Here is a 14337-nt window from a genome sequence, read left to right as displayed (position 1 = left end):
TCAATAGTGCACGTTCTGATCAAAACAAAACGTAAACAAAAACTGGAATTTGCGCTATATGTCTGTTCAACCGTAGTTCCCCTCTTTCAAATTATATGCACCCACACTTATTATATATCATTTTGTTCAGGAGAAACAGGGCTTTAATCTATCATTAACTATTCATATATGGAACATAATTTATTATGAATAAAATAAAAAAAAAGGTGAGAAAATAAGATTTTTTTTTAAATTTGTATTTCCGTCTGCCATTTTAGCTGTGAATGTCATAATACTGTTAGGTTTTACTGCAACAAAATGCACATATTTGTAATCAGCGATGTCTCACGAGTACAACAGTACCCCCCATTAACAGGTTTTATGTTGTTTTGGAAAGTTACAGGGTCAAATATAGAACGTTCCATTTTCAAATTGAAATTTGCCAGATTAGTAATGTTACCTTTGAGACGGTGTGGTAGCCCAGGAATGAGAATTACCCCCATAATGGCATACCATTTGAAAAAGTAGACAAGCCAAGGTATTGAAAGTGGGGTATGTTTAGTCTTTGTTAGTAGCCACTTAGTCACAAACACTGGCCAAAATTAGCGTTCATATTTGTTTTTGTGTGAAAAAAGCAAAAAACTAATATTTGGCCAGTGTTTGTGACTAAGTGGCTACTAAGAAAGACTGGACATACCCCACTTGCAATACCTCGGGTTGTCTACTTTTGCAAATGGTATGCCATCATGGGGGTAATTCTCATTCCTGGGCTACCATACGCTCTCAAAGGCAACATAACCAATCTGGCAAATTTCAATGTGAAAAAAATGAAATGCAAGCCTTATATGTGACTCTCTAACTTTCCAAAACACCATAAAACCTGTACATGGGGGGTACTGTTATTCTCGGGAGACTTCACTAAACACAAATATTAGTGTTTTAAAACCGTAAAACATATTACAACAATAATATAGACCATAAAAGTGCCGTTCGCTTGTAAAAAATGCGAAAAACGTCACTTTTACTTAAAATATCATTGTTGTAATACAATTTACCAGTTTGAAACACTAATATTTGAGTTCAGTGAAGTCTCCCGAGTAAAACAGTACCCCCTATGTACAGGTTTTATGGTGTCTTGGAGAGTTACAGGGTCAAATATAGTGCTTGCGAATTAAATTCTCTGCACTTTCTCCCTGTGTTGTCAGGCATGTCAATCAAATTTTAATTAATCAAATCACATAATTACGTTAAAAGATTATTTAAATATACACGTAGAATTTTAATATATATGCATTTATAGGTATTTAAATTCTACGTGTATACTAATGTAATCTTTTATGTAATTATATGTATTTATCTATATATATATATTTGCGGTTATTTGTATTTTATACATAGATAGATATATATAGAATGTCATTCTAAGTGTATTTTGTTACCGATATATATATATTAATAACAAAATACAGTTAGAATGAAATTACATATGCATATATAATTTATATTAAATTTTGTTTCAATATTTTATTTATTTATTTTATTATTTTATTTATTTATTATTTTAATTATACGTATTTATATATAATATATATATGTACATCTATTATATATATATAATATATACATATTATATATATGTAACGTCATTCTAAGTGTATTTTAATATTAATTTATATACTTATATTAATATTAAAATACACTTTGCATGACGTTACATATATATAATATGTATATATATTATCTATATAATATATATACATATTATATATATATTAAAATATATTTAATTTATTTTTAAACATGTTTATTTTATTTTTTTTACACCTCCTACCAGCAGGGGGACTGTCTGATATTTCAAACAGTCCCCCTGCTGGCAGATCCACAGCCAGCTATAGAGGGCCATGTGATCGCTCTTTGAGAGCGATCACATGGCCCCCGGGGGCCTCATTTGCCGGAGGGGGGCTGCCTGGGCTCTCAGGCAGCCCCCCAGAAGAGGATCGCGGCGGAGGTGAGTAGTTGCTGGCTCCTGGGGGCTTAAACCGTTACGGCGTTCCATGCCGCCGCAACGGCTTTAAAGCCCATTTAAAGCGCGACGGCATGGAACGCCGTAACGGCGTTAAGGGGTTAAGGGGTTAATAGATATACCCCAATGAAAACATGTATGCATTTAATTATAATTTTTTTTCATTAGTGTCTAACTAAAAACAGTTTGCAAAAGCTGCAGGTCTCTTGCAGGACTGGTAGTCTGATAGAAAGCTAGGGGGTGTACACCATGCTGGTGTAGTAGTTATTGTGCTAGAAGGTATAACAATGAAAAGAGGATTTAAAAAGATATTTTAATAGGAACAGGGGAGACTAATCTCAGGCTAGAGGACCAGAGCTCAACCTCCTACAGCGTTTGTCCATTTTCCCTGTCGGCAAGAGTTCTGTGAAGCAAGCTCCTTCATCCTTAAAGGACCACTGTAGGCACCCAGACCAATTCAGCTCAATTAAGTGGTCTGGATGCCAGGTCCATCTAGGATTAACCCTGCCTGCTGTAAAAATAGCAATTTCAGAGAAACTGCTATGTTTACTTTAGGCTTAATCCAGCCTCTAGTGGCTGTCTCATTGATTTTCACAGTGAGAAGACGCCAGCGTCCATAGGAAAGCATTTCAACTGATTTTCTATGGACTGGCTGAATGCGCGCGCGGCTCTTGTCGCGCATGCGCATTCAGCCGATGACGGCAAAATGAGGAGGAGAGTCCCCAGCAGCGAGGGAGCCGAGCGCTGGAGAAAGGTAAGTGTTTAACCCCCTTCCTCTCCATGCAGCCCAGCGGGAGTGGGACCCTGAGGGTAGGGGCTAGTTTGTTTTCCTGGCACTATAGTGGTCCTTTAACTCTCAGCCAGTTACTTGAGGGAGTGTTAAACAGCCTTTTTGCATCTCTCACCATTCACCAGAAAAGACTTATTGAAGGTATGTTTGGAGCAAGAAATCGGGAGAACGAGAGACAAAAGCCAAATCAGGGATACCAGAGAGAAGACTAGTCTGTATAAGCCAAGCCTATAACAGAGCCCATATAAACTATTTATAAATGTGGCTCATTAGTCAAGTAGCCATGCCCCCCAAAACATGAGGGGACATTAAAATGTATGTGATTGGGCGTTATTAGCATGATGACCTTGATATGCACATGTCATAAAAGGGGGCGGAGTAACAGCAAGGGTACACCTCTTCTCCAGATAGAAACATAGAAACATAGAATGTGACGGCAGATAAGAACCATTCGGCCCATCTGGTCTGCCCAGTTTTCTAAATACTTTCATTAGTCCCTGGCCTTATCTTATAGTTAGGATAGCCTTATGCCTATCCCACGCATGCTTAAACTTCTTTACTGTGTTAACCTCTACCACTTCAGCTGGAAGGCTATTCCATGCATCCACTACCCTCTCAGTAAAGTAATACTTCCTGATATTATTTTTAAACCTTTGTCCCTCTAATTTAAGACTATGTCCTCTTGTTGTGGTAGTTTTTCTTCTTTTAAATATAGTCTCCTCCTTTACTGTGTTGATTCCCTTTATGTATTTAAATGTTTCTATCATATCCCCCCTGTCTCGTCTTTCCTCCAAGCTATACATGTTAAGTTCCTTTAACCTTTCCTGGGGGGGGGGGGGGGGGGATGTAATGACATCCATGCTTGGCCCCTTTTATACAGTGTCATGAAGGGGAGGGTAACAGTCATTCTCACATAAAGCCAGGGTGACCAGATTTTGGAAATAAAAAACCAGGACACCCATTAGGCAAGGAGACGGAGAGATCGTCGTGACGCTGGAAATATGGTAAATAGTGTTAAGGGGGGAGGAGGCAGGATACGTAAATAGTGTTTTCACAACATGTTTGTATTTCTGACACTATAGTGTTCCTTTAAGCAAATTAAAGGAACATTCTGGTCACCATAACAACTTAATCTAAATGAAAATGCTATGATGCCAGGAGGTCCCTGGGCACACTCTTTCCTTTAAGAGGTTAAACCGTTTTCAAATGGTTTAACCCCAAAGGCTTCTCCCAGCTCTAGATCTTTAGGTCGCTCAGTGGTATTTGGCTTCTGAAACGGAGTGTCAGGAAGTGCAGATTGACGTCAGGCATGGGTGCCGCTGATTGACTAGAGTGGTCAGCTGACGCTCTAAGCCAATCGCTAGTTCCCAGTTCATAAAAATGTTATACTTTTTTATGAATGGGGAGCTACTGATTGGCTTAGAGTGCCAGCTGACCTCTCTAGCCAATCAGCGGCACTCAGTAAATAAAAGTGAACACATTAACACTGATATATTTTTTTACCGGGGGAGATGAGAAGGTCCAATGTTTCCCTACCAGGCCCAGGTACCAAAGCCTTATGATGTAGTGTCCAAAATGACTTCAGAGGAGGGATGACTTCACTTGTCCTTCCTGCTTCAATCTCCTTTTCTTCTCCTTCATTTGACACAGTCTTCTTTTTCTTCTGACACTGTCTTCTCTACTCCTTGGTTCCTTCTGCTCCTTTACCTTTCTGCTTCTTTTGCACCCTTCTGCTCCTTTCTCTTTCTGATCCCTGTCTGCTACTTTCGCTCCCTTCTGACCCTTTCTGCTCCTTGCTGACACTTCCTGCTCATATTTGCTCCTTCTCCTACTTTACCTTTGAGCTCCTTCTGCCCCTCATTGCTGACCCTTTCTGGTCCTTGATGTCCCTTCCTGCTCATTCTGTTTCTCCTCCGTTCTGCTTCTTCTCCTACTTTACCTTTACCTTCTGATTCTTTCTGCTCCTTTACCTTTGTGCCCCTTCTGCCCTTTCCAGCTCATTGCTGCCCTTTACAGCTCCTTGCAGACCCTTTCTGCTCTTTGGAGACCCTTCCTGTTCATTTCTGTTCCTTTCAGCTCCTTCTCCTACTTTACCTTTGTGCTCCTTCTGCCCCTTCCAGCTCCTTGCTGACCCTTCTTGCTCCTTGCTGCCCTTTCCACCACCTTGCTGACTCTTTCTGCTCCTTCTCCTACTTTACTTTTTTGCTCCTTCTGATTTTTTTTATGTCCCTTCCTGCTCATTTCTGTTTCTTCTCCTTTCTGCTTCTTCTCCTACTTTACCTTTGTGCTCCTTCTGATTCTTTCTGCTCCTTTACCTTTGTGCTCCTTCTGTCTCTTCCTGCTCCTTGCTGGCCATTTCTGCTCCTTTCTGCCCTTTCCAGCTCCTTGCAGGCCCTTCCTGCTCATTTCTGTTCCTTTCTGCTCCTTCTTCTACTTTACCTTTGTGCTCCTTCTGATTATTTTTGTTCCTTTACCTCTGTTTTCCTTCTGTCCCGTCCTGCTCCTTGCTGACTCTGTGTAGCAGTACTTACCCTCTCCAGGGGCCGTCCGGGGTCCTCTCTTCTCGCCGCGCGTGGTCCTGCTCCTGCACGAGCCTCCGACGACGTGATCAGAAAGGCGGGCAGTGACCGCGAGAAGCGGTCACGTGTCCCGCCTGACACTAAGAGCGCGCCGCGTGTCTCGGGCGCGCTCTTAAAGGGACAGTGGGAGACAAAATTTGAATCTGTCTCCCATTGGCCCCTGTCATGCCACGTTCCCCATACACTCACGTTTTGGGGGCGTGGATATGATAGGGGCCAATCAAAGTGAACACTAGGGTATTTATACTCACCTGTTTCCTTTGTACCTTGCCCTATTGTGGTTTCTGTTCAGTTCCCTTTAGTGCTTGTATCGTTCAGTTGGTTTTTTGGTGCTTGACCTTGGCTTTGTTCCTGACTCCGTTCTCTCTTTATCCTTGCTTGTCCATCCGCCGGTTTGCTCTCCTGTGTACCAGTCCCTGGCTTGTTCTACTTTACGCTGTCTCTCCGTTCCTTTGACCTCGTCTTTTCTTGTACTCGTCTAAGTCCGGCCATTCTAAGGTCCGGTAAGACGAATCCTGTTTTCTTGTCTCTTGACTATCTGAACTATTCCTGCGTGTTGGGGTATATTACCGTGACATTACGATAGGGCCATGGACCCCGCAGGTTTAGGACAACAGATGGCCACTCATGAGGCTAGATTTGCAGAACAGGATCACCGTATGGATCAAATGGCTCAAGCCATCCAGACACTTTTATCTAGAACAGCTCCGGTACCTGTACCTGCGCCTCCTGTAACCCCTGTACTAGACACAGCTAATATGCCTAATGCTTCAGCACATCTAACCCCGCCACCTAGGTATGGAGGGGACGCTAAGACATGTAGGGGATTCCTTAATCAAGTGGAATTCCACTTTGAAATGTTCCCACGTTCATTTCCCACTGATAGATCTAAGGTGGGGTTTCTTATGCACCAGCTTACTGATAAAGCACTTGAATGGGCAAATCCTATTTGGGAGGCTAATGGACCTATGGTACATGATTTCAATAGCTTCCGCACGGCTTTTCGTAGAACATTTGACACGACTAAAAGGTCAAAGAATGCCGCCAGGGCGTTAATGAGAATTAAGCAAGGATCTAAATCTGTAGCCGATTATGCTATTCAGTTCCGTACCCTTGCTTCACAGGTAGATTGGACTAACAATGGGCTTACTACTGCGTTCATGGAAGGCCTATCAGAAACTATGTTGGATGAGGTAGCAGCTAAGGACCTTCCTGTACCCTTAGAGGACCTTATCGACTATCTCATCGATATAGATAACAGGATCCGTGACAGGCTATATACCAAGTCCAGAAATAGACGCTTTGTCCCCGTTAATTCTCCTAGAGCTGAGACTCCCGAGGGATCTAAAGGGTCAGAGGAGGAACCCATGCAGTTAGGGGTTGCTAAACTTACTGACGCCGAAAAACTTTATAGGAGAAAGGAGGGACTTTGTCTTTATTGTGGTAGGAGGGGCCATATGAGACAAGAATGTCCCGTGCGTCCGGAAAACTATCGCACCTAAGACCGTATAGAGGACAGGCCTTGGGTGTGACATCAGAGTCCTCACATTTGCCTCTTAATAAATTGCTTCTCCCTGTTTCCCTGCACCTTGGTGGAAACTGCACAGCAGGGAATATACTAGCCCTGGTTGATTCCGGAGCGGCCGAAAACTTTATAGATTCCGGTTTTGTTAAAGAGAATAACATACTCACTAGAGATTAGAAGACACCCTTGGCCGTTGAGGCCATAGATGGTAGACCATTATGCTCTCCAGTTATCACACATGAAACTGTACCACTACATATGTCTACAGGGGTGTTACACTCTGAAACCATTCATTTTCAGATCATTACTTCTCCTTCCTCTCACCTCGTGTTAGGGTATCCTTGGTTGCATACTCATAATCCCACTATTGACTGGGAGTCAGGACAAATAGTATCTTGGAGTGATGCTTGCCAAGAGTCTTGTATTGTTAAAATCACCCCTTTGAATTCTACTAATATTCCTCCCGTGTCTACTGTTATACCCCCTCAGTACTTGTCTCTTAAATCTGTTTTTGATAAAAGGGAGGCTGAAAAGTTGCCACCTCACAGACCTTACGACTGCGCTATTAATTTACTACCTGGTACTATGCCTCCCAAAGGGAGAATATATCCTTTGTCTCCTCAGGAGAATCTTGTTATGGAGGAGTATATTAAGGAATCTTTACAAAAGGGATTTATAAGAAGATCCTCTTCCCCGGCAGGGGCTGGTTTCTTCTTTGCATCCAAGAAAGATGGCGAATTAAGGTCTTGTATTGACTATAGGGGCCTAAATAAAATCACAGTCAAAAATGCATACCCCATACCTTTGATCACGGAACTATTTGATAAGCTTAAACATGCCACGGTTTTTACTAAATTGGACCTTAGGGGTGCTTACAATCTCATACGTATAAAAAAGGATCACGAATGGAAGACCGCATTCAATACCAGAAGTGGTCATTACGAATATACTGTGATGCCCTTTGGTCTTTGTAACGCCCCAGCAGTTTTTCAAGAATTTATTAATGATGTCCTACGTCAGTACATACACACATTCGTAATAGTATACTTGGACGACATATTAATTTATTCAACTGATTTACAGACTCATCACATGCATGTTAAATTAGTGTTGAGGACTCTTCTTGTTAACGGTCTATATATATTTTTTTTTTAATTCTTTATTTTTGGTATGCAGGAAGTTACAACAGTGCCTGTATCGCCACAACAGCATTGACAGGCTCGATTTTTGTAGACATATGATAGCATTATTGTGGCAAGTTGGGTATGCATACATTTTTAAATGATAACGGTTGAACAATAACGTCATACGAAGTTATGGCAGAGTTAACAGCTCTTTTACATTTTAGATATAACAGGTTTAGTACACGTTGATACAACTTTATAACTGAGCTATACATGCGTATTTAAGTAAGTATGCTACGATTAGTAAGTTACAAGCTTATATAAAATTATGTCTTGTGCAAATTTCTCCACACTGCTTAAGATTAACCACCAGGGGGCAGCGAGTCACTGAGCTAGCCAGGGTTAGCTTTCATACAGGTTTCGGCAATTTTAGCTGTTATCTATGCAGGTTAGCAGTGATACTTTCTATTGCATTAAAATCAAGGATAATAATGGGAGGGGTATGCTAGACTAAAATAATATACAGTGCTCTGCTAGATTTTAAGTACATATATAGTGATATGTATATGTACAGCCGCTTAGCTACTCCTGCCGCTGCGCTGGGTCAGCTGGCATCCTGGCCACCATAAAGTCCCTTATATTTCACGCTGGCTGCTTAATTGCTTCGGGACTTGCTAGCCAGATGTTTGTTTATTTTATGTTCCTTCCAGCTTCAGCCTTGGGTGTAAATACTGCCTGCGTGCTGTGTCCGCTGCTTTGTGTGGGCAGAGTGAGAGTCCAGTTAAAGTCCCCTTGGGGCCGCTGGCGGTGCTTGGGGGTTGCTAGCAGAGGTGTCTTGCTGGGCAGATGGCCCCCCGGACGGGAATGGTCGCTGCTTGGTAACCCGTCCCCTCGGTGCTGCTGCTGTCACCCGCACCTTCCAAGCGCCTGTTGCACGCTTGCTTTGGGGGAATGTGTGGTTGCGGGGATTAGCATGGACATTATTGCTTCCCTGTGTGGCGGGATCTTCTTTCAGAAGCTGTTTTATGAGAAAAGGGCACTGGGAGGGAGGTTTTACCTTCATGCAGTCGGCGCATGTAGCGCCCGCCATCTTGGAGGGATCGATCTTGCTCCCCTGCCTCAAATGCAGAATCCCGCCCATGGCCACCAGGTGAGGACCGGGATCACCCCCCCGGTCCATAGGGGGGGGAACGGAGCCGGGTCCGCGCCGACCAGTGCTTTTGGACGGGCTCTGTGGTGCAGGGTAGCGAGGCAGCGGCCGTCTGCCTCGCTCACCGCCGGAGAAGGCCCGGGTTAGGGCACCATGATCCTCTCCCCTAGGGGACTGTAGCTCAGCGAGCCAGCCTCTCCCCAGGTCCAGCTGTACCTTGGCACTGGGCGTCTGTGCTGTCGGTCTTCCCAAGGTAAAAAACACAAGTTTTCAGCGTGTTGTTAATGAAATTTTACCGGAGCCGCTCTGACTTGCGGCCATCCAGCTCGGCGGCCCGGCCCCGCCCCACGGTCTATATTTTAAACTCGAAAAATGTTCATTTGATCAATCAGAAGTCCAATTCTTGGGTTATATAATCTCTGCTAAGGGTTTTCGTATGGATCCCAAGAAACTTTCTGCCATCATGGAATGGCCTCTACCTCAGGGTTTGAAAGCCATTCAGCGTTTTCTGGGTTTTTCAAATTATTATAGGCGCTTTATTAAAGGGTTTTCTGCCATTGTAGCACCTATAACCAGAATGACCAAAAAGAATGGCAATACTCATGTCTGGAAACCAGAAGCACTTGAGGCCTTTGAATTCCTGAAAGCTTCATTCGCTTCTGCCCCTATTTTACAGCATCCTGTCCCTTCCCTACCCTTTATTCTTGAAGTTGATGCTTCTGATATTGGGGTAGGTGCTGTCTTGTCTCAAAGAGATTCACCTGAAAAGCCGTTGCACCCTTGTGGCTTCTTTTCCAGACAAATGTCCAAAGCGGAAAATAATTATGATGTAGGCAATCGCGAACTCCTTGCTATCATTTTGGCACTCAAGGAATGGAGACATCTACTAGAAGGTACTAGGGATCCCATCCTCATTTTTACGGATCACAAAAACCTCTCCTACCTTAGTAAAGCAAAAAGATTGTCTTCTAGGCAGGCCAGGTGGTCTCTGTTTTTGTCTCGTTTCAATTACATAATCACATACAGACCAGGTGATCGTAACACTAAAGCAGACGCTCTGTCCAGACAATTCGAAACTGCTGACAATCTAGAAATTGATGTTACCCCTGTCATTCCTCCCGACAGAATAATTGCTACTACTGTTCTATCAATTTCTTCTTCCCTCTTACAAGCTATACAGGCTAAACAAAACATGGCACCTGGAGAGAGGCCTGCTGATAAACTGTTCATTGATATCCCCGAGAGACGGGACATTATGTCATTGTATCATGACACAAAAACTGCTGGACACCCTGGTATTTCTAAAACGTTATCAGCAGTTTCTAGATATTTCTGGTGGGCTTCCTTACGCAAGGACGTCACCGATTACGTAAATGCTTGTACTACTTGTGCCAGTATGAAGTCCTCCCACAGAGTTCCTTGTGGGTTGTTGCATCCGTTGCCCATACCCGAGAGGCCTTGGTCCAATCTATCCATGGATTTTATTGTTGAATTGCCCCCTTCGAATGGTAAAACTGTCATCCTGATGATTGTGGATCGTTTTTCTAAGATGGCTCATTTTGTGTCTCTTGTCAAGTTGCCCTCGTCCAAGGAACTTGCCTCTGTCTTCGTCAGGGAGGTGTTTCGGTTGCATGGTATTCCCACTTCGATCGTGTCCGATAGGGGTAGCCAGTTTATTTCCAGATTCTGGAAAGCATTTTGTTCAGAGATGGGTATCTCTCTCTCGTTTTCTTCCGCTTACCACCCCCAGTCTAATGGAGCTGCTGAACGTGCCAACCAATCTCTAGAGCAGTATCTTCGTTGTTTCGTATCCCACCATCAGAACAATTGGGCTGACCTTCTTCCTTGGGCTGAGTTTGCTCGTAATAACGCTGCTCATGAATCCTCCGGTAAAAGCCCTTTTTACGTTATTTATGGCCGGCATCCCGTGGTTCTTCCAGCTGCATTCTCCTTACAGGGCATGCCAGCTCTGGATGAACATTTGGCTGGTTTACGTAATACTTGGGAGCAGGTTCAGTGTTCTTTGGTGGATTCCGCTGCTCGCCAGAAGGTTCAGGCAGACAAGCATCGCAGGGCGGCTCCTTCCTATGCCGTGGGGGACCGGGTTTGGCTTTCTACTCGCAATATTCGCCTTCGTGTGCCTTCTATGAAGTTGGCTCCTCGTTTTATTGGTCCTTTTCGTATCTTGCATGTGGTTAATCCTGTTTCGTATGCCTTGGATCTTCCTAGGAATCTACGCATTCCTAATGTATTTCATACCTCCTTGTTAAAACCCCTCCAGTGCAACCGTTATACCCGGCATGTTCCTCCTCCCCCTCCAGTTTCTGTGGAGGGCCATGAGAAATTTGAAGTGGCCGCTATACTCGACTCTCGTTTTCTTCGGGGTCGCCTCCAATATCTGGTACATTGGAAGGGCTATGGGCCTGAGGAACGCAGTTGGATTTCCGCTGACGCTGTTCACGCTCCTCGCCTTGTGCGTTCTTTCCACTCTCGCTTTCCTGCTAGGCCTGCTCCTCCCCGCCCGGTGAGCGTGTCTTCAGGGGGGGTACTGTAGCAGTACTTACCCTCTCCAGGGGCCGGCCGGGGCCCTCTCTTCTCGCCGCGCGCGAGACGACGTGATCAGGAAGGCGGGCAGTGACCGCGAGAAGCAGTCACATGTCCCGCCTGACACTGTGTCTCGGGCGCGCTCTTAAAGGGACAGTGGGAGACAAAATTAGAATCTGTCTCCCATTGGCCCCTGTCATGCCATGTTCCCCATACACTCACGTTTTGGGGGCGTGGATATGATAGAGGCCAATCAAAGTGAACACTAGGGTATTTATACTCACCTGTTTCCTTTGTACCTTGCCCTATCGTGGTTTCTGTTCAGTTCCCTTTAGTGCTTGTATCGTTCAGTTGGTTTTTTGGGGCTTGACCTTGGCTTTGTTCCTGACTCCATTCTCTCTTTATCCTTGCTTGTCCATCCGCCGGTTTGCTCTCCTGTGTACCAGTCCCTGGCTTGTTCTACTTTACGCTGTCTCTCCGTTCCCTTGACCTCGGCTTGTTCTGGACTCTGTCTTTTCTTGTACTCGTCTAAGTCCGGCCATTCTAAGGTCCGGTAAGACGAATCCTGTTTTCTTGTCTCTTGACTATCTGAACTATTCCTGCGTGTTGGAATATATTACCGTGACACTCTGTTTGCTCCTAGCTTCCCCTTTCTACTGCTTGCATACCATTCCTGCTCCTTGCAGACCCTTCCTGCTCATTTCTGTTCCTGTGTGCTCCTTCTCCTACTTTACCTTTGTGCTCCTTCTGATTCGTTCTGCTCCTTTACCTTCCTGCTCCTTGCTGACCATTTCTGCTCCTTGCAGGCCCTTCCTGCTCCTTGCACACCATTTTGGCTCCTTGCTGAACCTTCCTGCTCCTTCTCCTACTTTACCTTTGTGCTTCTTTTCTCCCTCCCTGCTCTTTGCTGCCCCTTCCTGCTCCTTGCCGACCCTTTCCAGCTCCTTGCTGCCCCTTCCTGCTTTTTTCTGCTCCTTCTAATAATTTACCTTTGTGCTCCTTCTGTCCCTTTCAGCTTCTTGCTGTCCCTTCCTGTTCCTGTCTGCTCCTTCTCCAACTTTATCTTTGTGATCCTTCTGATTCTTTCTGCTCATTGCTGACCCTTTCTGTTCCTTTGTGCTCCTTCTCCTATTTTACCTTTTTGCTCCTTCTGATTATTTCTGCTCCTTTACCTTTGTGCTCCTTCTGTTTCTTTCTGCTCCTTTACCATTGTGCTCCTTCTGACCCTTCCTGCTCCTTGCCTCCACTTCAAACCTCCTTGCTGACCCTTCCTGCTCCTCTACCTTTGTACTCCTTCTGTCCCTTCCTGCTCCTTGATGACCATTTCTGCTCCTTGCAGGCCATTTTGACTCCTTGCTGAACCTTCCTGCTCCTTCTCCTACTTTACCTTTGTGCTCCTTCTCTGCCTTGCTGCCCCTCCCTGCTCCTTGTTGACCCTTTCCAGCTCCTTGCTGCCCATTCCTGCTTTTTTCTGCTCCTTCATATACTTTACCTTCGTGCTCCTTCTGATTCTCTCTTCTCCTTTATCTCTGTGCTCCTTCTCTCCCTCCCTGCTATTTTCTGCCCCTTCCTGCTCCTTGCTGACTCTTTTCTGCTCCTTGATGACCCTTCCTGCTTTTTTCTGCTCCTTCTAATACTTTACATTTGTGCTCCTTTTGTCCCTTTCAGCTTTTCGCTGTCCCTTCCTGTTCCTTTCTGCTCCTTCTTCAACTTTACCTTTGTGATCCTTCTGATTCTTTCTGCTCTGCCTGTGTGATTTACACATGCACAGTTGGAAGATCTCTTCACTTTCCACCATCCTGATGAGTAGAAGAGAGAGTCTGATCAGTGTGATCATGCAGAGAGGGCTCCATTGTTGGGTTACACTCTCTCTTGCTGCTTCACAATGATGCCCTGGTTCTGTCATTAATCGACTGCGAGCGGTATATCTAAAACCAACTGAGAGGGGTTACTGTTGGTGGTGGTGACAGGGTGAAGAAACTCCCCTAACTAAAATGTGTGCCCACTAATGCGATCTGACCAAGTTTATAAACATTTAATATGTACTTTTCAAAGTTTTTCTTTATTTATTTTGGTTTGAATATTTGTTCAAAAGTGTTTACTTGCTGATATGTGCAATACTAAAAATTAATATATAATATGCTATACAATAATTATAACCACTAAAAGCCCAGATCTGAAATGTATAAGTAAAGCTATTCTGTTGTAGAACTCCAATAGGTTACAACCAAATTGGAGTCTGTAATAACCAAATGGCCGTACATAAGTGATGGCTACAGGAAGAACTATGGTTTGGAATCATACATTACAAAAGAGATCAGGCTACATATGATACCTCTAAGTGGCCACTAGGGGGACATATATTGGATTAAAAAACAGATCAAGATATGCCCTCCTAGACTTCTTCCTATAGGAGTATATGGTAAGGATAGAATCTTATTATACTGTACCCCAGGACACACCACAATACAACACTGGCAAGTAATTAACTTTTGGTGAATAATAGGAGTAGCAAGTAAGGAAACTCTGACCAGGGTATCCTTAGCCCCTTCGCTACCAAGCACTTTTTGTTTGTAAAATAATAGCATATCATTTATTTGAAACAAGGGATGCACAGCTAACA

Source organism: Pelobates fuscus, chromosome 9, assembly GCF_036172605.1.
Source record: "Pelobates fuscus isolate aPelFus1 chromosome 9, aPelFus1.pri, whole genome shotgun sequence".
NCBI classification, from domain to species: domain Eukaryota; kingdom Metazoa; phylum Chordata; class Amphibia; order Anura; family Pelobatidae; genus Pelobates; species Pelobates fuscus.
The sequence above is the reverse complement of the archived record's forward strand: the minus strand, read 5'-3'. Positions refer to the sequence as shown.